We start from the raw sequence: 23441 nt of genomic DNA, 5'->3' as shown, positions 1-23441 counted from the left end.
TTTTTTTCCTGTTATTTTTGTTGTTAGAGGTGGAATTATGTTTATGTAGCTATCTTCTTTTGGGTTTGTTGCAAGAAGATATATTTTCTTGCTTTTTCTAGGATGTAGTTTCCTTCCTTGTGTTGGGGTTTTTCATCCATTATCCTTTGTAGGGCTGTATTTGTGGAACAATATTGTGTCAATTTGGTTTTGTCACAGAACATCTTGGTTTCTCCATCTATGGTAATTGAGAATTTTGCTGGATATAATAGCCTGGGCTCACATTGTGTTCTCTTAGGGTTTGTATGACAGCTTCCCAGGATCTTTTGGCTTTCATAGTTTCTCTTGAGAAGTTGGTGTAATTCTGATAGGTCTGCCTTTATGTTACTTGACCTTTTTCCCTTATTGCTTTAATGTTCTTTGTTTTGTGCATTTCCTATTTTGATTATTATGTGACAGAAGGACTTTCTTTTCTGTTCTAGTCTATGTGGAGTTCTGTAGGCTTCTTGTATGTTCGCAGGCATCTCTCTAGGTTAGGAAAGTTTTCTTCTATAATTATGTTGAAGATATGCACTGGCCCTTTAAGTTGGGAATGTTTGCTCTCTTCTATATCTATTATCCATGTTTCACCTTCTCATTGTGTTGTTGAGTTCCTGAATGTTTTGGGTTAGGAGCTTTTTGCATTTTTTTTGACTCTTGTGTCAGTGTTTTCTATTGTATCTTCTGCACCTGAGATTCCCTCTTCTATTTGCTATATTCTATTGGTGATGCTTGCATCTCTAGTTCCTGACCTCTTTCCAAGGTTTTCTATCAGAGTTGTCTCCCTTCATTGTTTGTTTCTATTTTCATTTTTAGATCCTGGATGGTTTTGTTCAATTCCTTCACCTGTTTGGTTGTATTTTCCCATATTTCTTTTTTTGGTTCTTTTTTTTTCGGAGCTGGGGATCGAACCCAGGGCCTTGCGCTTCCTGGGCAAGTGCTCTACCACTGAGCTAAATCCAACCCCCATATTTCTTTTAGGGTTTTTATTTTTTTCCTCTTTAGGGTTTCCACTTGTTTACCTGTGTTCTCCTGTATTTCTTTAAGGGAGTTATCGATGTCCTTCTTAAAGTCCTCTATCATCATCATGAGATGTGATTTTAAACCCAAACTTGCTTTTCAGATGTGATAGGATATCCAGAACTTGTTGTAGTGGGAGAACTGGGTTCTGATGATGCCAAGAAGCTTTGGTTTCTGTTGCCTATGTTCTTGTTCTTGCGTCTCGCCATCTGGTTATCTCTAGGGCCACCTACCTTTGCTGTCTCTTAGTAGAGCCTCTCCCTCCTGTGATCCTGGTTTTTGCCAGAACTCCTGAGTCCAGCTGTCTCTGTGATGCTATGATTCTGTGAGCCTGAGATCCTGGGTGAGTCAGAGCTCCTGGGAGTCAAGCTTTGTCTGGGTGTTGGAGGAGTGGTTGGGGGAACCAAAGCCTTGGGTTTGCTCTGGGTACAGGTGCAAGCCTGGAAGGAACCCATGCCTCTCGTTCGGTGGGGGTTTGTGTTTCTCTGGTTCCTGTTGGGGTCCCTGTTATGCTGGGTGCTGGCAAAGATGTTGTGGCCTCAACTGTGATCTTGAGTGTCAGAGCTCCAGTGCTCCTGGGTGTGTCCAATCTCCTGGGTGGAGCCTCCTCTGTGATCCTGTGTTTCAGAGCCACCTGGGAACCAGGCGCTTTCTGGGTCTTTTCAGAGTGGATGCAGAGCCAGGTCTGCTCCAAGTCCAGGTTCAGACCGAAAGTGACCTGTGTCCCTGGATCCTTGGTGACCCAGTTATTCTGGGTTTGGGGCAGATGTTGTGGCCTCACCTGTGATCCTGGGCATGTTAGAGCACCTGGGAGTCGAGCTTCCTCTGAGTGTTGTGGGACTGGGTGCAGAGCAGACACCCAAGGCCTGCTCAGACTGGTTCAGACTGGAAGCTGTCTTACCCATTTTAAAGATGGTGCTAGTCCCTATGGGCCAAATATTCAAACGCATGAAATCTATGGAGGCCATACCTATTCAAACCATCCCAGAAGAGTAGGATGACTCCCACCACATCCTCTCTGCACTCACTACACCTTTCTCTCTGGGTGTCCCAGCAATTCAGGGACCAGCAAATGTCCAACATGACCAGGACTTCATTCCCACACTCCCTGCAAAAATCACACCATGAAACAGACCTTGGGATTTATTGGGGAGTGTTGGGGGAGAGAGAAGCGCAAAAGGCTGCTTCCAAGTGAGGATGGGAGGGAAGGAGTGCTGGGGAAATGAACCCAGGGCCACTAAACTATTGAATGACTGACTCCCCAGGGAAAGTCAAATTTCAAAGCAACACCCATGAGCAGAACTCCACACAGTGACAGTGTTGGAGCCAGGGATACACATCTGAGGCACCATTATAGCTAAGTGAAAGCATTCCCCAGATATGGATGCCAATGGGGCTGAAGAGGGGGCCCAGCACTCACTCTTACCTAGCACCCACTTTTGGTTCCCAGCACCCACTGTCAGGTGGCATATAGCCATCTGTAAGTTCAGCTCAAGGGGAATCTAATGCTCTCTTCTGGCACTTGAATATACATACAAAACAATACTATTTTAGAATGAATGAGTAAACTTTGTGCTGAAAAGTACAATTTATATTAGAAAACAAACATGGAATATATGTATTTTTTAAAAGATTTATTACACTGTAGCTGTCTTCAGACACACCAGAAGAGGGCATCAGATCCCATTACAGATGGTTGTGAGCCACCATGTGGTTGCTGGGAATTGAACTCAGGACCTCTGGAAGAGCAGTCAATGCTCTTAACTACTGAGCCATCTCTCCAGCCCGTGAAATATATTAAAGTGATAAAGTATAGCCATAAGTAGCTAGTTAAAAAGCCTGGTGCAACTGCAGGTTTCCCACCCATGCCCAAGTTCCCAAAATAATGACTTCGATGAACGATTACCTAGGTTATAAGCTTGGACTTCTTCCCCGACTAGCTTAGAGCTTAGTTAACCTGTTTATTGTATCCTAAGTCCTGCCACATGGCTAGTTCTCGCTCCTCAGTTCATGTGACTGTCTCCATCATTATTTTCTCCTGCGCCTGACTCTATCCCAGAATCCACTCTCCCTGAACCCCCCCACCTGTTATTTGCCTAAGCTAAGAGGCCAAGAGCTTTTTTTTTTTTTGGACAGGTGATGTTTCCATACAATAGTCCCTACAAACTGGGCAATTTTCAAAGTCAGTTTTTATTGGTCCATTAACCACAAAAGTATTTAAAATTATGATTAAATGTATATTTGAACTGTATTTTTATTTTGTACTTGTGGTATGTGTGGAGGTCAGAAGGCAGCTTACAGGAGTTGGTTTATTTTACCTTTTCTAGGACTTGAACTCAAGTCATCAGGGTAGGCAGAAAGCACCTTAATCCACTGAGCCACCTTGCCAGCCCTTCAAATACATTTCAACTTACTTGTAGGATCTAACTCTGTTAAAATGCAACAAATGAAATTTTGTGGACAAGGAAAAACCACTCTCATTGAATACACATATAGCCTGGGAAGTTTGGCAGACAGCTATGGTCCCACTTACATTGGAGACTGAAACTAGAACCAGGTAGGTTCAGATGAACACGGGTGTTTCAGCATGACTCATTCTGCCCCCAATAAATAGATATTAAAACCACCCAGAAACGATTGCTTAAACCCACAGAAGGGGTTGAAAGATGTAGGAGCGGAGGACAGGAAGTGTGCTGCCCTCTGGACAGGGTGCAGCTGTTTCATTGTTCAACACACTGAAGCTTTGGCTAGGTGCATAAGATAATGGGTTACGAAAAAGAAAACGGGATAGGGTGGGGAGTGGACATGAAGGTGGGAGGGGGACATGTTGAGGAGTGTCTGGGGTGACTTTGGGTAGACATAATCAAGACAGTATGCACATGTGGAACTCCCCAAATACCAACCGAATTATGACTAAGAATCAGAAGTCCACAGTACACTGACACATTTAGCAGTGAGCTACCGAGAGAAACCACAGGCCACTGTCACCACTGTCCCATCGTGGCTTCTAGCAGCACTGGATCAGCAGGTTTTATACTTCTTAGGTTCATGAGATTTGGGAACTCACTTCGTGGGTTTGAAAACATTTGTTAACTTGGCAAGAATCCAACAATTCTCTCCATTACGGATTTCGAGTCTGTGGCGGGTACGCACGTAACACGGCACCTGACTTAAGACTTTGCTACAAGGTAGGGTGGGAGAGGCTAACGGACACAGATCTCTTTCTCTTCGCCATGTCTTCCCATGTGTGCTAGCAAGGATGGCCAGAAAGCTTTCCCGAGTTCTCTCTGTGGAAGCCCTCGGCAGTCCTGAGAGATGAACCTCTTCCTGGTGTTCTTTCAACTCAGAGGCTTTGTCACACAAACCGTGGCAAACACTGGGCCTTTGGCGCACACACTGCGTTCAGAGGCTCGTTTCCACTGCCATTTTTTTTCTTTTTTTTTTTTTTTTTTTTCTTTTCTCTCTCTCTCTCTCTCTCTCTCTCTCTCTCTCTCTCTCTCTTTTTTCCGGAGCTGAGGACCAAACCCAGGGCCTCGAGCTTGCTAGGCAAGTGCTCTACCACTGAGCTAAATTTTTTTTCTTTTTTTTTAACGAGGAGCTGGAATGTGCGGAGCTCTTCGGTGTAAGTATTTAAGTCAGACGATCCTCCTCCTATTAACTGTGTGTAGCCATGTGCCTCCGAAGACTTTTGGAGTATGAGAACACCTTGCCACACTCCTTACACTCATAGGCCTGCCTTTTGTGTGTTCTCATGTGATTCTGAATGTAACTGGGACAACTGAAGGCCTTCCCACACTCCTTACATTCATACGGCTTCTCTCCAGTGTGAGTGGTCTCATGGTTGCGTAAGGAAGAAATACATTTAAAGGCTTTCCCACATTGTTTGCATCCGTACAGCTTTTCTTCATTGTGGCACTTCTTGTGGTTTCGAAGGGAATAGACATAGGGGTAAGCTTTCCCACACACCTCACACTTGTAAGGCCAGGCTCCACTGTGCGTCCCTAGATGTCTCCTTGCACAGTGGCCAGAAGTGAATGTCTTCCCACACTGCATACATTCATAAGGCTTCTCTCCAGTGTGAATCCGCTTATGTGCTTGAACATGGCTGGAGTGTCTGAAGGTTTTCCCACACTGCTTGCATTCATAAGGTTTCTCCCCAGTGTGAGTCCTCTTATGCAGTTGAAAAGAACAGTAACCGGTGAAGGCTTTCCCGCAGTGTTTACATTCATACAGTTTTTCTGTAGTATGAAGCCTTTTATGCAAGTCTAGGGAACTGGAAGTCCAGAACATTCTTCCACATTCATACATTCAGGTATCTCTCGGAGTAGAATGCTTTATGTTCCCTAAGGGCAATAGCGTTAGAGAATGTCTTTCTGCATACCCTGCACTTATACCTGTCTGCGTTGTGAGTGAGCATGTGCCTGTCAACACAGTAGCGGTAACTAAAGGCCTTCTCGCAGTATTTACATTTATAAGGCTTCTCTCCGCTGTGGGTCTTTCTATGTTTCTTAAGGGAGCCAAGGCACGTAAAGACTTTACCACACATTTTACATTCATAGTATTTCTTTACATATTTCTGATAGTCACATGGTCTGTACTTAGAGTTGGATGTAGCGGGCCTCTTCAGGGATGACTGAATGGCGGTGTGACATTCAGGAAGCTTTGGCTGGGCAACTGTTTCTGCACACGGGCCACTGTTTGTAAGTTCACACTTTCTCTTTACCACCTGGACTCTGTAAAAGTTGAGAAATACAACCTTAAGAGTTTGCTTACTAATGATTTTGTATTTTTGAGTAGATATTAGATTTACATTGATACCATTCACAAGGCGATGTAGGCTTTTATGCTCTGAAGGGTGGGCAGATGGGGAAGTCCGGAGTGAGTATGTAAGGAGGGGATAACATCCTGACTGAATGTATGGCTGACATGGGCAAAGCCTTGCTCTGTCTGAATACGAATGTTGACTGTCTGTACAAGTGAGTCCAAGTGTTTACAGATGGCTGACCTGTGTGTGTAAAGTCTAGCAGCTTGAGCCTGGACTGGTACCTCCAGAGATTAGCTTTGTGGTGTACGTAACAGAAGGGCTCTGGGTCCGGTTGTTGCATAGATGGTGTCCCTCCATCAGAGTGCACCCGGCCACCCACCTCCAGCTTTCCTTTACATTTATCCTTCTCTCACTTCCCAGCAGCCCAGCCAGGGTTCCTGGGCCGAGCCACATAGGGCATGCAGCTGAGGAGAAGTTGTAAGATAAGCGGATTTAAGGGTCTAAAAGATGGCTAGACCGCACTACGATGATTACGTTTTAAGATTTGGTTTGTTTTTTAATGATGCACATGCAGTAGTTGGAGAGAGAATGGGCTTCACAGGCTCACATATTTGACTGACTGGACAGGCTCACATATTTGACTGACTGGACAGGCTCACATATTTGACTGACTGGCCGCTGACTGGTACACTGTTTAGGAAGGATTAGGTATGGCTTTCTTGGAGGTATGTTACTTCGAGTGTGGTGGGGGCTTTGAAGTTTCAAAGCCTGTGCCAGACCCGGTCTTTCGCTCTCTATCATGTACCTGTGGGTCAGACGGAAACTTTCAGCTCTGTGCCATGCCCGTCTGACCGACCCTGTAAAACTGACGCAAGCCCCCAGGTAGATTGTTTTTAATCAGTTGCTTTGATCAAGTTTGTCTTCACAGCCATAAAATGTAACTAAGGCAGCAGCTGGTACCAGGGACCGGGCACTGCTGTGACAAGCTTGTGTTGCTTTTTTGGGACTCTGGATTAGGAAAGTGGTTGAATGCTGTAAGTAGGGCTTTTGGCCATCCCAGTAGGAGGTTAGAAGACAGCTGAAAGTGGACTATGGAGGCCCAGCTCAAGAGGTTTCAGACAAAATAGAGACTAAGCCAGAGACCATTTTGGTGATATTTTGGAATAATGTGTCTCTTACAGTAATTAAATCAGTGTACGTGTGTCTGTGCATGTGAGTGCACATGCAACGAAGGCCATAAGAGGGCGCTGTGAGCCTGAAACTGGAGGCAATTGTGGGCTGCCTGGTATGGGTGCTAGGGACCAAATTTGGGTACCCTTTAAAAGCAGCAAGTACCAATGAGCTCTCTCTAGCTACCATGGCTAGTACTGAGCACTATTTATCTGATTTATCTTTAAAAAAAAAAATCCTTTTACACTTAAAGGCTTCAGGGATCAAAATTAGGTTGCCAGGTTTGTATGGCTGGCCCCAGCTGGAATGTCTTAATATTGTTCCTACATAAAGTATTCTGCAGACCTCAAATATCCACAGCACATATAAACATTCATTTTCAGAGCTTAGAGAGAGTAAAAAACAGAATAAATAGTCTGAATTTGTGCTGTTTTTAATATTTTTGATACCCAATTTCCTGACATCCAATATCCTGACATCTTGGGGGACATGGCTACTTCTTTGTGGGTATTCATTACCTCAGATTTCTCCCTAGACTTCTGAAACAAGCTTCCAAATCCCAGCATTCCCAGTTTATACCTAAAATGCAGATACAGAACAATTAAAAACATCAATGAGCAAATAAAAAAATGTAACAAGATCATTAGATGTTCAGTGCAATCGTTAGATGTTTAGAGGTCAACTCTGACTGACCATGGTGCACCCATCTTCATTCCAAATCAGCACTTGGCAACAGTGAGTGAAGCCAGGGCGTCAGGCTCACCTACAGAAGTCAGATTCCTATAGGTTTCCCGCATCACATCTCTGTAGAGAATCTTCTGGGAAGGATCCAGCAAAGCCCACTCTTCTTGGGTGAAGCGCACAGCCACGTCCTCAAAGGTCACCAAGGCCTGAAACATCCCATACATTACTACAGACCAGGAGACTGGCATCAGGAGGTATTTCTTCTCCACTGATATCAACGGAGAAGATAATGATGACTTTCATCAGTTCCAGGACCTGGTGCTCAGACACTCTCTGCACTTTCTCCCACACTGCAACTGTGATTTTAGCAACAAGCAGTGTTCTAGTTTGGTTTCTGTTGCTGTGATAACAACTGTGACCAAAAGCAAAGGTGAGGAAAGAATATACAGTGGTTCGAATGAAGATGTAGGTGTGTGACTAGGAAAGCATTCGCCTGGGGACGTGCTTACAGTTTCAGAGGAGTTGTCCATGGCCATCACTTGGAAAGTCTATGCCAGCCCCAGTGCACTCTGTTTCATGCTGTGGATAAATGTAAGCTCTCAGCTACTTCTCCAGTATCACGTTTGCCTGCCTGCCTGCCACCATGCTCCCCAAAACCATGGCCATAGACTCACTCTCTGAACCCATAAACACGCTCCCAATTAAGTTGTCTTGGTCACGGTATCTCTTCACAGCAACAGAAAAGTAACTAAGACAGTTTATTTGGCTTACACTTCCAAGGAAACCTGCACACGGACTGAAGCAGGGATTTGGAGCAGAAACCATGGAGGAACAGTGCTGGCTCACTTGAAGGTTCATTTCAGCTAGCTTTTTCATATAGCCCAGGATTGTTTCCCTAGGGAATGTTATTACCCACAGTGGGTTGGGGCCTCCTATATCAATTACCAACCAAGACAATTGCTCACAGACATGACCACATGCCAGTCTGATCTGGGCAATCTCTCAATTGAGACTCCCTCTCAGATGACTACAGGCTGTATCAAGTTGCCAGTCAAAACTGAGTAGGACAGATACACAGAAGGCAATGATGTGTACAGTGCGTGCTGGTGACCCAGAAGTGGAGGTCAGAGGATACGGGGAACCATGGAGTTGGCCTGATCTATTTGCATTAAAAGGCATGTGTCATAAGTTTTTGCCTTCCAGTTACTGAAAGAGAGAGAGAGAGAGAGAGAGAGAGAGAGAGAGACAGACAGACAGACAGACAGACAGACAGACATACTCCCCCAGGCAGTGAAACATTCAGGCCCAGTTTGTGTTTCTCTGTTTGTTCCCTAGGAAGTCGAGTTATAAAAAGTCTGAGGGCTCTCAATAAAATTGTCACAGCCTCAATATTCCTGTGACCTCTCCAACCAGCCTGGCTTAATTCCTCAAGACCATACCATGTGACCTTGGCCCTGTAAGTAAGCACAAGTGATTACAAGAGTGCAATCGACAGGAAGCAGTTCCGTCCTTCTACCATGTGGGTCTCAGGGATCAAACTGAGATTCTAAGGCTGGGCAACAGCACCTTTGTCTGCCTGGATATCCACCTGGGTCTTAACATCTACACGGGGGCTGCAGCATGCGACCTAATACAATGTGTAGGGTGCTGAAGGACTTAATACAAATTCCCGAGACTGCCCCGTTCACAGGGTTCAACCTCTGATGGCGTCTGAGATGGCTCAGTGGGGACAGGTGATTGCTGCCAAGCCTGGTGACCTAAGCTCCCTGGAAGCCCCGTGGTAGAAGGGGAGAAACGACTCCGTAAATTGCTCTCTGACCTCCACACAAACAGCATGGCATAACTCCTCCGTGTTAAGAATGCACATATCAATAAATAACAACATATGAGATGCTACACAACCAATATGAATTAAATTTTAAGTATTGCCGGAAAATTATACATGTGGATTAATACAGGTTAATTATTCTACAGTGTATACATATTCCCAAGTATGCTTTAACTTAAAAGTATATTCAGGTGTCAGTTCAATGCTATACAAACAGCCTCCATCTCTGGGCCTACCACTTGGTCTCAAAATTAGATAAATACTTTAAAACACAACTACAAAACAAGGTGGCTCTTGAGAAAGAACACTTTCTGCTCTTGCAGAGCACCCAAGTTCAGTCTCCAGGATCCAGTTCAGGTAGTTTATAGCCACCCACAACTCCATTCCAGGGGGGCCAATGCCCTCTTCTGCCCTCTAAGGGCATCTGTACACACATGTCACACAGAGACCCAGTGATTTCAAAGGTGACCAGCTCCTTCATGATCCTGCAGCTGTGACTGTAAGGAGATGTATGAGATTTATGTACTCCTAGCACTAACTGAAAAGAGGATGGACTACCTCTGCTGACTAAGTATACAGAAGCTTGAGGAAAACTACAAGAGATGAAACAATGTTAAGGCAGTTAGCTGTCCATGAAATTGCAACAAACCCGTACAGGCATGTTTGTAAACAGGCTCGACAGCACAGGTGTGGGTGGGTAACAGTGGGCAGGGGTGCTCTGCTCCGGAGCACTTGCTGTTTTTACAGTGGATGCAAGCCAATTTGTAGTGTTTAGACTGGGTGGGCTACAACCCCTTAGAATTCCACCTCCAAGGTACCCAGCACCCCTTCTGGCCTTCCTAGGCTAGGCAAACACTTATGTATAAAACACACACGACGCTTGACTTGCGCTGCACATACGACACACGCTTTTTGCATACTGCTTACGCACACAATGCATACGCACAGGCTCTAAATTAAAATAAAATGAATCTTTTAAAAAGACTCTCAGACTCTACAAACTATAGAGAGACCATGGCAAACGTAAAACCAGGAGAACAGGAGTAATAAAATTCAAGAAAACAACAAAAGGAAAGTCCTTTTCTTTGAAAAGATGGATGAATTTAATAAAATTCAACTAGTCAGACTAAAACAGGAGAGAAGGTAGATGAAAAGGCTCAGCAAGTAAAGGGCTTGCAGCCAAGCCTGATGACCGAGTTCAATCCTGGGACCCAGATGGAAAATAAGAACATTTCTAAGTGTTCTCTGACCTCCTTATGCATTCCATGGCATATGTACACACACACACACACACACACACACACACACACACACACACACACACACACACACACACACACACACACACACACACACACAGATGCACACACACAAATAAGACCATCATCCATGTATCCATGATGAAAGATGACCCGGTGAACATGAGCTCATGGAAACTGAAGGGACCACAGAGGAGTATTATGAACAATTCCAGGCCCATGTGTTTAATAACTTGACTGTAATTAGCCACTCCTCAGGAAGAAACAATATACTAAACTTGAGATTGGTAGAGGTGATGTTAACAGGATGAATGAAGGCAGCAGTCCAGCCCAAGCTGTAAGAGGCCCCCGTCCGCTCCAGTCCTTACTATTCTTCCCTCCAAAGAGCCAACCAAGAAAGCCAAAATCTTACCTCATACCATGACATAGAACTGTCTTAATTTTAGAGGCAAGGTTTCATTGTGTAATCCAAGCAGTTCTAGAATTTACTATGTAGCCCAGGCTGGCCTTAAATCCCCCATTTCACCCTTCTGAATGCTGTGATTACAGGCATGTTCTATAAGGCCTAACAAGGATAATAAATTCTCACCTGCTTGACTGAAACAGAATTTCTACAGAGGAAATGCACCCAGGAAAGCAGCCGGTGTCACTACCAGTTCACAGGGGAGCCCACATTCTGAAGGTTAGATGCATTTCTTGTCTGGCCCCAGTGGTACCTTGAATCCCACTGAAAGAGTCATGAGAGTAGGCCCGGGGACTGGTGCTATTACAGATGAACCTGAGGTGAACCTGAGGCTGGTAAGATGGCTCAGCAGGTAAGGCTGACACTGTTCCTACCGATCCCCCGCCACCGCCATCCTCCCCATAGACAACAAATTTAGGGTGTGTGTGGGTGGAGAGATAGCTCGGCAGTTAAGAACACTTGCTCTTTAGGTAACCTGGGTTTGGTTCCCAGGACCCACGTGGTGGCTCACAACTACCCGCGACTCCAGCTCCAGGGGATCTTCTGACCTCTGTGGGAATCAGGCACGCACCTAGTGTACATGTATGCATACAGACCAAACACATAAAACAGATAAATCTAGAGAGGAAAGGAAAGGGGAGGGGAGGAAGGAGGGAGGAGAGGACACACACACACACACACACACACACACACACACACACACACACACACACACACACACGGGCTGGAGGCGCTCAGCAGTAAGCATCAGGCGCTCTTACAAAGGGCCTAGGTTTGGTCTCTGGCCCCCCCACGGCAGTTCAGAACTATCTGTAAGTCCTATTCCAGGGGATCTGATGTGCTATTCTGGCCTTGGGAGACACCAGGCATGTACATGATGCTCACACACATGCAAGCGAGCATTCATACACATAAGAAGAAAAGGGCTGGAGAGATGGCTCAGCAGTGAAGCGCACTCTTGTAGAGGACACATGTCAGCTCCCCGCACTCACTTCACAACTGCCTGCAATTTTAACTCTAAGGGCTCCACCACCCTCTTCGAGGCTCCGTGGGCACTGAGCGTAATCCTGCCATTAAAACATTTCAGGGGGCCGGAGAGATGGCTCGGCGGGTAGAAGCCCTTGCTGCTCTTGCCCAGGTTCGCAGCTACATGTTGGCTCACAACCGCCTAGGCCTGCTCTTTAACACAACTGTGGCCATTTTGTATTCAGCCTCCATTCTGCTCATAAGAGAAACTAAATTCAGGTTCTTAGACTGCACTTCCCAGAAGTCATTATCCATAGTGTACACTGGAAGTTCTAGAAGGCCGTAACTCTATGGTTGTCCACCTGCCCACCCCCTCACCGAGGACAATCAGCTCACAGGTCAGCTGACGACACTGTGTCTGGTTAGCCAAATGTCGCACTGCCTCCACCCCTGCCTTCTGAACCTTTGAGCTTGGTTTTTCCTATAAAAAGCCTTCCCTACGAACAGACTTGATACCACAATGAGGCTCTGGTGTCCCTTTCTGTGGTCCTGATTGTTCAGGGTGTGTGTTCAATAAACTATTCTTGCTTAAGTGAGATCAGTGTTGCGTATGGTTTGCTGAACCCCAACAATAACCATCAATAACTCCAACTCCAGGGGACCCATTGCCCTCTTCTGGCTTATTGGTATCAGCGGGCATGCACAGAAGCGTGCGTGCGTGTGTGTATGTGTGTGTATGTGTGTGTGTGTGTGTGTGTGTCTCTGACTTCCTTCAGTGTGGTTTCCCTTACTACACGCCTTCCCAGAACTTCTGTCACACTGTTTTCTTATTTATTGTTCTGAGACAGGGTTTCTCCGTGTAGCCCTGGCTGTCCTCGAACTTGGAGATTCACCTGCCTCTGGCCCTGCCACCCTCTCCCCTCCCAGTCCCTGGATTAAAGGCTCCAGCCACTACTGCCCAGCTCGTTTATTTATGTACTTTATAGTTATTGAGACCATTTTCATGTAACTCAGGCTGGTCTCATAATCCCTAAGCGGCCAAAGATGGCCTTGGACTCCTGATGCTCTCGCTTCTCTTTCCTAGTAGTGAAATCCCACTCACAGGCCATGCCTTTCCCCTGTACTTTGGGTCTCATATAACCCAGGGTGCCTTGAACTTCATCTGCTGGCCTCTGCCTCCCAAAGGCTGGGGACTCAGGGGTACACACCGTTCCGGGCTTACTAGGAATGAATTCGCTTTCTCCAATGTGCTCGTCCCTTTTACTTTCACAGAATTTAAGTGTATGGGTGTTTTGCCCGCACATATGTCTATGTGTCCTGTACATGCTTGGTACCTGCAGAGGCCAGAAAACGTTAGCCAGTTGTGAGCCACCGTGTATCAATGTGTATTTTAAAGATGGGACCTAATGTAGCTAATGTTGAGTCTGGCCTTGAACTTTTGATCTATCCAAAGGAAGACAAGGAGGGGCTGGAGAGGAGCGCTGGCTCATCAGCTAAGAGCCTTGACAGCTCTTACAGATCCCAGTTCTCACATGGAGTGACTCAAAACGGTCTCTAATGCCAGATCCAGGGGAATCTGACACTTGTGGTGTCCGCAGGCACCTGCACACATCACCTGCACACATGTGCACACAGACATACAAACTCACACGCATAGACATAGTTATAACAACAGCATGGAAGTGTGAGGGATTTCCTGGGGAGAAGAGGGAGGGGATGCGAGGAGGGCGACAATAATTATGAAGTGGATGCGATGCCTCAGAAGCTAGGCGCACGTTTGCTGCTTAATTATGGGAACAGGAGTTTAGACCCTACAAAAAGCTGGATCCTAAAGACTGAACAAGAAAATGTTTCTTGAATTCTGGTGTGTACCTCACCAGAACCTGTGGTATATAGGTGAGCCTGCCACCGCTTCTCCTGGACTCTACGGGCTACCTGTCTCCCAGGAGGTCTGCCAAAACCAGAACACAAGGACATAGGGAGGCAGGAAGCCTGCCCTAACCAAAGACAGCACTGCCTACCTCTCAGGAGGCCTCCTCCAGTTCAAAATACCCAGGCCAATTAACACCAGAGATAACCAGAGGGCAAAAGGCAAGTGCAAGAGATGAGAGTGTAATTTGGCGCCATCAGAACCCAGTTCTCCTACCACAGCAAGCCCTCGATGTCCTAACACACTTGAAGAGCATGATTCTTACCTAAAACTTCATCTCATGAAGATGCTGGACGCCTTTAAGGAAGACATGAATAACTCTCTTAAAGAAATACAGGAGAGCGCTTACCTAGGAAGCAAAAGGCCCTGGGTTCGGTCCCCAGCTCCGAAAAAAAAAAAAAAAAAAAAAGAAATACAGGAAAACACAGGCAAACAGAAGAAACCCTTAAAGAGGAAATAAATAAATCTCTTAAAGAAATACAGGAAAATATAATCAAACAGGTGAAAGAATTGAACAAAACTGTCCACTACCTAAAACAAAAACAAAACCAGAAATAGAAACCATAAAGAAATCACAAATGGAGGCAAGCCTGGAGATGAAAATTCTTCTAGATCAGGAGTCACAGATGTAAGCTGCACAACAGAATACAAGAGAAGAGAGAATCTCAGGCGTAGAATACACTGACACAATTGTTAAAGAAAACACAAAGTCCAAAAAGTGTGTAACCCAAAATATCCAGGAAATTCAGGACATGATGAAAAGATCAAACCTAAGAATAGTAGGAACAGAAGAGGGTGAAGATTCCCAGCTCAAAGGGTCAGAAAACATCTTCAAAAAAATCCTAGAAAAAAACTTCCCTAACCTAAAGAGATGCCTGTAAACATACAAGAAGCCTACAGAACATCAAACATTGGACCAGAAAAGAAAATCTTCCTGCCATATAATAATAAAACCACTAAACGTACAGAACAAAGAAAGAATATTAAAATCTGTAAGGGAAAAGGGACAAATACCATATAAAGGCAGACCTATCAGAATTACATCGACTTCTAAAGAGAGATGCTAAAAGCCAGAACATCGGGGACAGACGTTATGCAGACCCTAAGAGATGACATATGCCAGCCCATAGATCACCATAGATGGAGAAACTAAGGTATTCCATGACAAAACCAAATTTAAACAATCTCTTTCTACTAATCCAGCCATAGAGAGGATATTAGAAGGAAAACTCCAACATAAGGAGGGTAATTACATCCTGGAAAACACAAGAAATTTATCATCTCACAACAAATGAAAAGGAAGAGAAACACACACACGCACTGTACTGGCTGGTTTTGTGCATCAACTTGACACAAGCTGGAGTTATCACAGAGAAAGGAGCCTCAGTTGAGGAAATGTCTCCATGAGACCCAGCTGTAATGCATTTTCTCAATTAGTGATCAAGGGGGGAGGACCCAGCCCATTGTAGGTGGTGTGGTCCCTGGGCTGTTGGTCTTGGGTTCTATAAGAGAGCAAAATGAGCAAGCCAGGGGATGCAAGGCAGTAAGTAACATCCCTCCATGGCCTCTGCATCAGCTCCTGCTTCCTGACCTGCTTGAGTTCCAGTCCTGACTTCCTTTGGTGATGAACAGCAATGTGGAAGTGTAAGCTGAATAAACCCTTTCCTCCCCAACTTGTTTCTTGGTCACTATGTTTGTGCAGAAATAGAAACCCTGACCACTAACACATACACACGCACACACACCCCATCACCTCCAACAACAAAAATAACAGGAACTAACAATCATTGGTCTTTAATATCTCTCAACATTAGTGGACTCAATTCTCAATAAAGAGACACAGGATAACAGACTGGATATGCAAACAGGAGTCATCATTTTGCTGCATCAAGAAACACATTTCAGCCACAAAGACAGACACTACCTCAGAGTAAAAGGCTAGAAAAAAGTTTTCCAAGCAAATGTTACCCAAACAAGCTGGAGTTGCCATTCTAATATCTAATAAAATGGTCCTTGAACCAACAGAGATAGGGAAGGACATTTCATATTCAAAGGGAAAAATCCACCAAAAGGAAGCCTCAATTCTGAACATCTATGCCCCAAATGCAAGGCATCCACGTTCATAAAAGAAACTTAATGAAAGCTCAGAACACATGTTGAACCTCACACAATAATAGTGGGGGATTTCAACACCCCACTCTCCCCAGCGAACAGGTTTTTGAAACAGGTTTTAAATAGAGACACAGTGAAACTAAAAGTTATGAACCAAATGGATTTAACAGATATCTATAGAACAATTCACCACAAAACAAAAGAATATACCTTCTTCTCTGCACCTCATGGGGCCTTTTCCAAAACTGACCATATAATTGGACACATAACAAGCCTCAACAGATACAAAAAGATTGAAACAATCCCATGCATTCTATCATATCATATCACCACAGATTAAGGTTAGACTTCAATAGCAAAAAAAAAAAAAAAAAAAAAAACCCACAAAAAAAACCCACACAAAAAGCAAAGTCCACTCTCTGGGTCAGGGAAGAAATAAAGAAATGAAAAACTTTCTAGAATTTAATGAAAATGAAGACACAGCATACCCAAATTTATGGGACACAATGAAAGCAGTGCTAAGAGGAAAAGTCATAGCACTAAGCACCTGCATAAAGAGATTGGAAAGATCCTATACTAGCAACCTAACAGCACACCTGAAACTCCTAGAAAAAAAAGAAGCAAACACATTTAAGATGAGTAGAAGGCAGGAAACAGCTAAACTCAGGGCTGAAATTAACCAATTGGAAACAAAGAAAACAATACAAAGAATCAACAAAACTGGTTCTTTGAAATGGATGATATTCTAGACAGATACCACAGCACCAAGGTTAAATCAAGATCAGACAAACTGTCTAAACAATCCCACAATCCCTAAGGAAATAGAGGAAGTCATTAAAAACCTCCCAACCAAAGAAAGCCTGGGGCCAGATGGTTTTAGTACAGAATTCTACCAACCTTCAAAGAGCTAACACCAATACTCCTCAAACTATTCCACAAACCAGAAACAGAAGGAGCACTGCCTAAATCATTCTAAGAAGCTATCGCTGGTCTGAAATCTAAACCACACAAAGACCCAGCAAAGAAAGAGAACTTCAGACTAATTTCACTTATGAATATCAATGCTAAAAATACTCAATAAAATTCTAGCAAACTGAACCCAAGAACATATCATAAAATCATTATTCTCAAAAAAAAAAATTCATTATTCGCCACGATCAACTAGGCTTTATCCCAGGGATGCTGGAATAGTTCAATATAAAAAAATCCATCTACGTAATCCACTATATAAACAAACTCAAAGGAAAAAAAAATCACACGATCATCTCATCAGATGCTGAAAAAGTCTCTGACAAAATATAACACCCCTTCATATTAGAGTCTTGGAGAGATCGGGAATTCAAGGCCCATACATAAACTCTGTGTGTACCGCAAACCAGTAGCCAACATCAAACTAAATGGAGAGAAACTTGAAGCAATCCCACTAAAATCAGAGTCAAGACAAGAATGCCTGTCCCCGCCAGCGGGGACCCAGTTATTCAGGGTCCCGAAGAGGCTTTCTACCTGTGGGCCAAAATGGGGGTGAAGAGAAGAAGGAGACCAAGCAAGAGTTCTGTTGTCAAGGTCTCGTTTATTGAGAGGAATGTACAGCATTTAAAGCTCTGAGGCAGGAACTGAAGCTTAGGGTGGGGGAGTTTGGGAAGTGCCCAAGGATATAAGGTGAATCACTATACTGCAAGATATCCTCCTATAACAAAGAGGCAACAGTCTTCCGGGACATGTTCTTTGAAAAGGTCGAACCCTTCTCAGGAATCTGCTCAGGGACATCCGGTGTTTGCTCAGGCTGAAACATCCTGTCATTGCTCCCAGGGTCTTCCTGGGAGAGGCTCTTAGTTCAACAATCTCATGTCCGATGGCAGTCGTCTCAAGGTTAAACCTCTGTGGCCATGCAGCCCAGAGTCAAGTAGCCACCTTGAGCTATGCATTCCAAAGCGGCTAGGCCCAAATCCAATACAGCTCACTGCATCTCCCCGTTATTCTTTTTAAAAAAAAAGGACCATTAGGTGGAAGTAGTGGTCTGAGATAGATCAGACATGCCTCACAGAGCCCCCAGCCCGGCCATGGCGAGCCCCTCTTGCAGTTAGGACTGCACCCCAATGGCTAGGAATAAACTTATGCTGTAACACACCGTTCTGGGCTATACGTGTGTGTTATTGGGGGAGAAACTGGGCAGAGGAGCATTTGACCGGCCCGCACGTTTAAACGGGGTGTAGCCACCTCTGTCTTAGGATCGACCTCTCGAACCCCAGCCTTATCTGTCATAGGCAGGCCCAAATCCAATACAGCTCACTGCAAATGCCCACTCTCTCCTTAACTATTCAATATAGTACTTGAAATTCTAGCTAGAGCAATCAGACCACAAAAGGAGGTCAAGGGGATACAAATTGGAAAAGAAGAAATGAAGGTATCACTATTTGTGAATAATATAGTATACATAAGTGACCACCAAAATTCTATCAGAAAATTTCTATACTGAAAACCAGCTTCAGCAAAGTGGCTGGATATAAAGTTAACTCTAATAAATCAGTAGCCTTCCTTTATACAAATAATAAACTGGCTGAGAAAGAAATTAGGGAAACAACACCTTTCACAATAGCCACAAATAATATAAAATATCTTGGTGTAACTCTATCCAAGTCAAATGTAATGCCTGCAGGACAAGAACTTCAAGTCCCTAAAGAAAGAAATCAAAGACCTCAGAAGATGGAACGGCCTCCCATGCTAATGGGTTGTTAGGATTAACATAGTGAAAGTGGCCATTTTACCAAAAGCAATCTACAGATTCAATGCAATCCCCATCAAACTCCAGTACAATTCTTCAGACATGGAAAGAGCAAGTCTCTACTTCATATGGAAAAACAAAAAAGAACCCAGGATACCCAAAACAATTCTCGACAATTCAAGATCTTCTGGGGGAATCACCATCCCTCATCTTAAGCTGCACTACAGAGCAATAGTGCTAAAAACCACATTGTATTGGTACAGAGACAGACAGATCAATGGAATGGAATTGAAGACCCAGAAATAAACCCACACATCTATTGTCACTTAACCTTTGACAAAAAAGCCAAAACCAAAAAATGGAAAAAAGAAAGCATTTTCAACAAATGGTGCTGGTCTAACTGGTGGTGTGCGTGTAGAAGAATGCGAATCGATCCGTATTTACCACCTTGCCCAAAAGCCCAAGTCCAAGTGGATCAAGCACCTCAACTCAAACCAGGTAAGGTGAATCTAATAGAAAAGAAAGTGGAAAATAGCCTTGGACGCTTTAGCACAGGAGAAAACTTCCTGAACAGAACACCACTGAATCAGACTCTAGGAAAAACAATTGACAAATGGGATCTCATGAGTCTAAAAAACTTCTGTAAGGCTAAGGACACTGTCAATAGGACAAACCAGCAACCTGCAGATTGGGAAAAAAATCTGCACTAATCTTACATCTGATAGAGGGGCTAATATCCAAAATATATAAAGGACTCAAGAAGTTGGACCACAAAAAAAAACCCAAAAAACAAACAAACAAAAAACCAAGTTAAAAAAAAATGGGGTACAAAGCTAAACAGAATTCTCGACAGAGGAATCTGAAATGGCCAAGAAGCACGTGTTCAACGTTCTTAGTGATCAGGGAAATGTAAATCAAAGTGACCCTGAGATTCTACCTTAAACCAGTCAGAATGGCTAAGATCAAAAGCTCAGGTGACAGCACTTGTTGGAGGGAATTTGGAGAAAGAGGAACACTCCTCCATTGCTGGTGGGATTGCAAGCTGTTACAACCAACTCTGGAAATCAGTCTGGTGGCTCCTCAGAAAACTGGAAATAGTTTTATCTGAAGACCCAGTTATACCACTCCTGGGCATATGGGCATATGTTAATCTTGTAGTGATTACACCCAGGTGAGTGAGCGAGTGTGTGTGTGTGTATGTGTGTGTGTCACTCAGGGTCAAAGGGAAGGGGGGAGGGGTGAAGAACTCCAGGAAGGGGGGCAACATTTGGAATGTAAATACAATAATTTAATAAAAAAATTTTTGAAAATTCTTTAAAAAAGAAGAAAATGTTTCTTACTGAAGGTTCTGAGGACCTTAACCCTCCCTCTGGCTGAGGCCACATGTAGCCCCTCCTTTACAGGTACCCTAAGATCAGGGAATGAGGTGACTGGGGCTCACCAGCTTTCAGTCTAGCAGAGAAAGTGTGAGCCCCAGGTACTGCCTGTTGGCACGTGCTACAGTAGAGGTCCCCATGCTGGGCACGTGGGGGGTCTAACGAGGCCTGGAATTCTCTAGGGTTCAGCTATCAGCTTCCTGGTAACTCCTGAGGATTAAAGTTCCCAAGAGGAAGAGAAGAATGAGGGAAGGAAGGAGAGAGGGACAAGAGAGAGGGAAAAGAGATAGAGAAAGAGAAGAGGAACCTGAAGTTAGGGATTCTGAGGCCACAGCGACTGCTTGTCTTGAAGATCATGGAGAGAGGTGACCTCACCTTTCCTGGCACCTGGGGGTCAGAAGGAGGAGGATCTCTGAGGCCTCGGGCCAGTGTGCTCTACAGAGCTCCAGGGCCACACAATAAGTAAGGCTGGAGAGATGGCTCACACGTTACTTTTCTAGAGGACCTAGGTTCAGTTCCTGTGCACCCACATGGGTCCACTCAAAAGATTACGGAGAGTTTAAATTACTGACGGCTAATTTTTTGGCTCCCTGAAATTATTAAAAAAAATCTTACAATTCTTAGTCAACCACGAGCTTCCATCAAACCCAGAATATCCGAGAATGTTACATCGGCATCTGTGGAAGACATAGAGAAGCAGCTCCCAGGCAGGGTCAAGTGAGGACTGGTGACAGGTGCCAAGTAGGGGCTGGAATGCCGCCCTTGAGAAGAAAATGTTTTTCTCACTTGGCCTTAAACTGTGATCTGCTGTGTCCTGTTTCTGTGGAAGCGGCTCTCCTGCTTTCTTGGTAATGGCGAGTATACTTTGATAATAATAAGAAGAGTGATTTGTTATGTGAATATTTTGAGAAGCCTTTGCTTAGTCTTATTTCTTTGTTTAGTCTTGTTTCAGTTGTTCCTGGTATTGTGGGAATAGCGATCTTATGGTATCTTGCCAAAATGGAAATTGAGGTAATGCATATTCATATCTATATAAGGATTAATAAAACTTGCAACTGCGTGCAGTTGCTTCTGCCTTTGCTCTGCATCCCCTGTGTCCTGGTGGTGTGCGACCGTACCCAGGGCCCCCAACACACTAGACGTTGACAAGCATTGAGTTCCCATTTGCTGCAAACCTGTGGCCCCCACTGACACCTTTGATAAACACTTCCTCTTTGTCCCCACCCCCTTTTTAAAAGTATTTTCAAGGTGGGGTTTCCCAGTGTAGCCCTGGCTGTCCTGGAACTCACTCTGTAGACCAGGCTGGCCTCAAAATCTGCCTGCTTCTGTCTCCTGAGTTCTGGGATTAAAGGCCTCCACCACCACTCATGTAACTATTACCATAGTGGGACACAGAGGGGTGTTTGGGGGACCCACTCATGGCCACTCAATAACTATGCCTGTATTCCTTTCTGAGGCGTGAGAAAGTTGTGTTTTTTTCTGCCAAGCTGCCCTGTATTATTTATTCTTCGATTGCTCTCAAGCTGTCACTTCTGTTGTAGGACTGGGTCTCCGTTTCTGTCCATAGGTAGGACAGCTGCTACAGGGCCCAGACACAATTTATTAAGTAGTACTGATCAGTTGGGTGTAGGGAGCCATTCTGAGCTATACAGTCACAGGGCGCTCAGCCCTAAAATGGCTGTAAGATTATGAGATTGTTAGACAAAAGCCTCTCCCAGGAAGATTCCCGGAACAATCACAGGATGTTTCAGCCTGAGCAAACACCGGAAGTCCCTGAGGAGATTCCTGAGAAGGGCTTGACCTTTTTAAAGAAAGAATATGTCCCTGGAAGACTGTTGCCTCATAGTCTAAGGAGAATATCTTGCAGTTTAATGATTTACCTTATGTTCTTGGGCACTTCCCAGTACTCCCCTACCCTAAGCTTCAGTTCCTGCTTCAATTCCTGCTTCAGAGCTTTAAATGCTGTACATTCCTCTCAATAAACAGACCTTGACATCAGAACCTTGCTTGGTCTCCTTTTTTCCCCCCACCTTGACCCTCAGGTAGGGCCTCTTCGGGACCCTGAATAACTGGACCTGCTGGACGGGTCAGTTGGGGGTTACAGTGGGCCTCTCACCCCAACCCCTTTTGTTTGTGGCACACCAGGAAAAGGAGAAACCTACAGTAGCTGAAGGGAAAATCTTCCAAGATGATGTGATTTTTCTGTTGGGGACAAAAGTTGATACATATGTTCCTTTTCTCTCATCCTAGGGACACATGGTCCCACCAGGTGTGAATATGGACATAGGAAATGCATCTTTAGAAAAAGTAATAAGGGGTTGGGGATTTAGCTCATTGGTAGAGCGCTTGCCTAGCAAGCGCAAGGCCCTGGGTTTGGTCCCCAGCTCTGAAAAAAAAAAAAAAAAAAAAAAAAAAAGAAAAAAAAGTAATAAAAAAAAAGAAAGAAGGGGCTGAAGCGATGGTTCAGCTAAAAAGGCGCTTGCTGCCAAGCCTTACGACTTGGTGTTCAATCTCCGGGTCCCACAAAGCGGAAGGAGAGACCGGACTCAGATTACTTCCCCATGGGCCCCACCCGGACAAAACTTTAAAACATCAAAAAGAGGGCTGGAGAGATGGCTCAGTGGTTAAGCACTGATTGTTATTCCAAAGGTCGTGAGTTCAAATCCCAGCAACCACATGGTGGCTCATAACCATCTGTAACGGGATCTGATGCCCTCTTCAGGAGTGTCTGAAGACAGCTACAAGTGTACTTATATATAAATAAATCCTTAAAAGAAAACATCAAAAAGAACACAAAACCATCCCAAAGAGCAAATTAACTCAGTGAGGATCCTTTCCATTTTACCCCTGAAAACACGCATACATACTGATCCCCTTTTTACATTGCGGTTGAGCTGCGGGCTCCGGAAAGGGGCACCAGAGTTGGTTTACAAACTCTCGGCAAGTTCCGAGCTTCCGACTGCGCAGAACCCGCGATTCCTCGGCCCTCCGCTCCCACCCGCATCTCAGCACTGCACTCACCATAGTGCGCTCCTGTCCTGCCTGCGCTGCTCAGTGCGGGGTGTCAACGCGGTCCGTGCGCGTTGCGAAGCCGCCAGGGAGAGCGCCGAAAATGGAGGCGCCCGGCG

At 44.7% G+C, this 23441-nt stretch overlaps 1 pseudogene; it reads right to left on the bottom strand.

Moving 5' to 3' along the window:
- Window positions 1–4683: 4683 nt before the first annotated feature.
- On the bottom strand, window positions 4684–23399 carry LOC116914867 (annotated as a pseudogene).
- Between the last annotated feature and the right edge of the window lie 42 nt (window positions 23400–23441).

Source organism: Rattus rattus, chromosome 13 (genome assembly GCF_011064425.1).
Source record: "Rattus rattus isolate New Zealand chromosome 13, Rrattus_CSIRO_v1, whole genome shotgun sequence".
NCBI lineage: Eukaryota > Metazoa > Chordata > Mammalia > Rodentia > Muridae > Rattus > Rattus rattus.
Note: the sequence above shows the minus strand (reverse complement) of the source record. Positions and strands in the feature narration are given on the sequence as shown.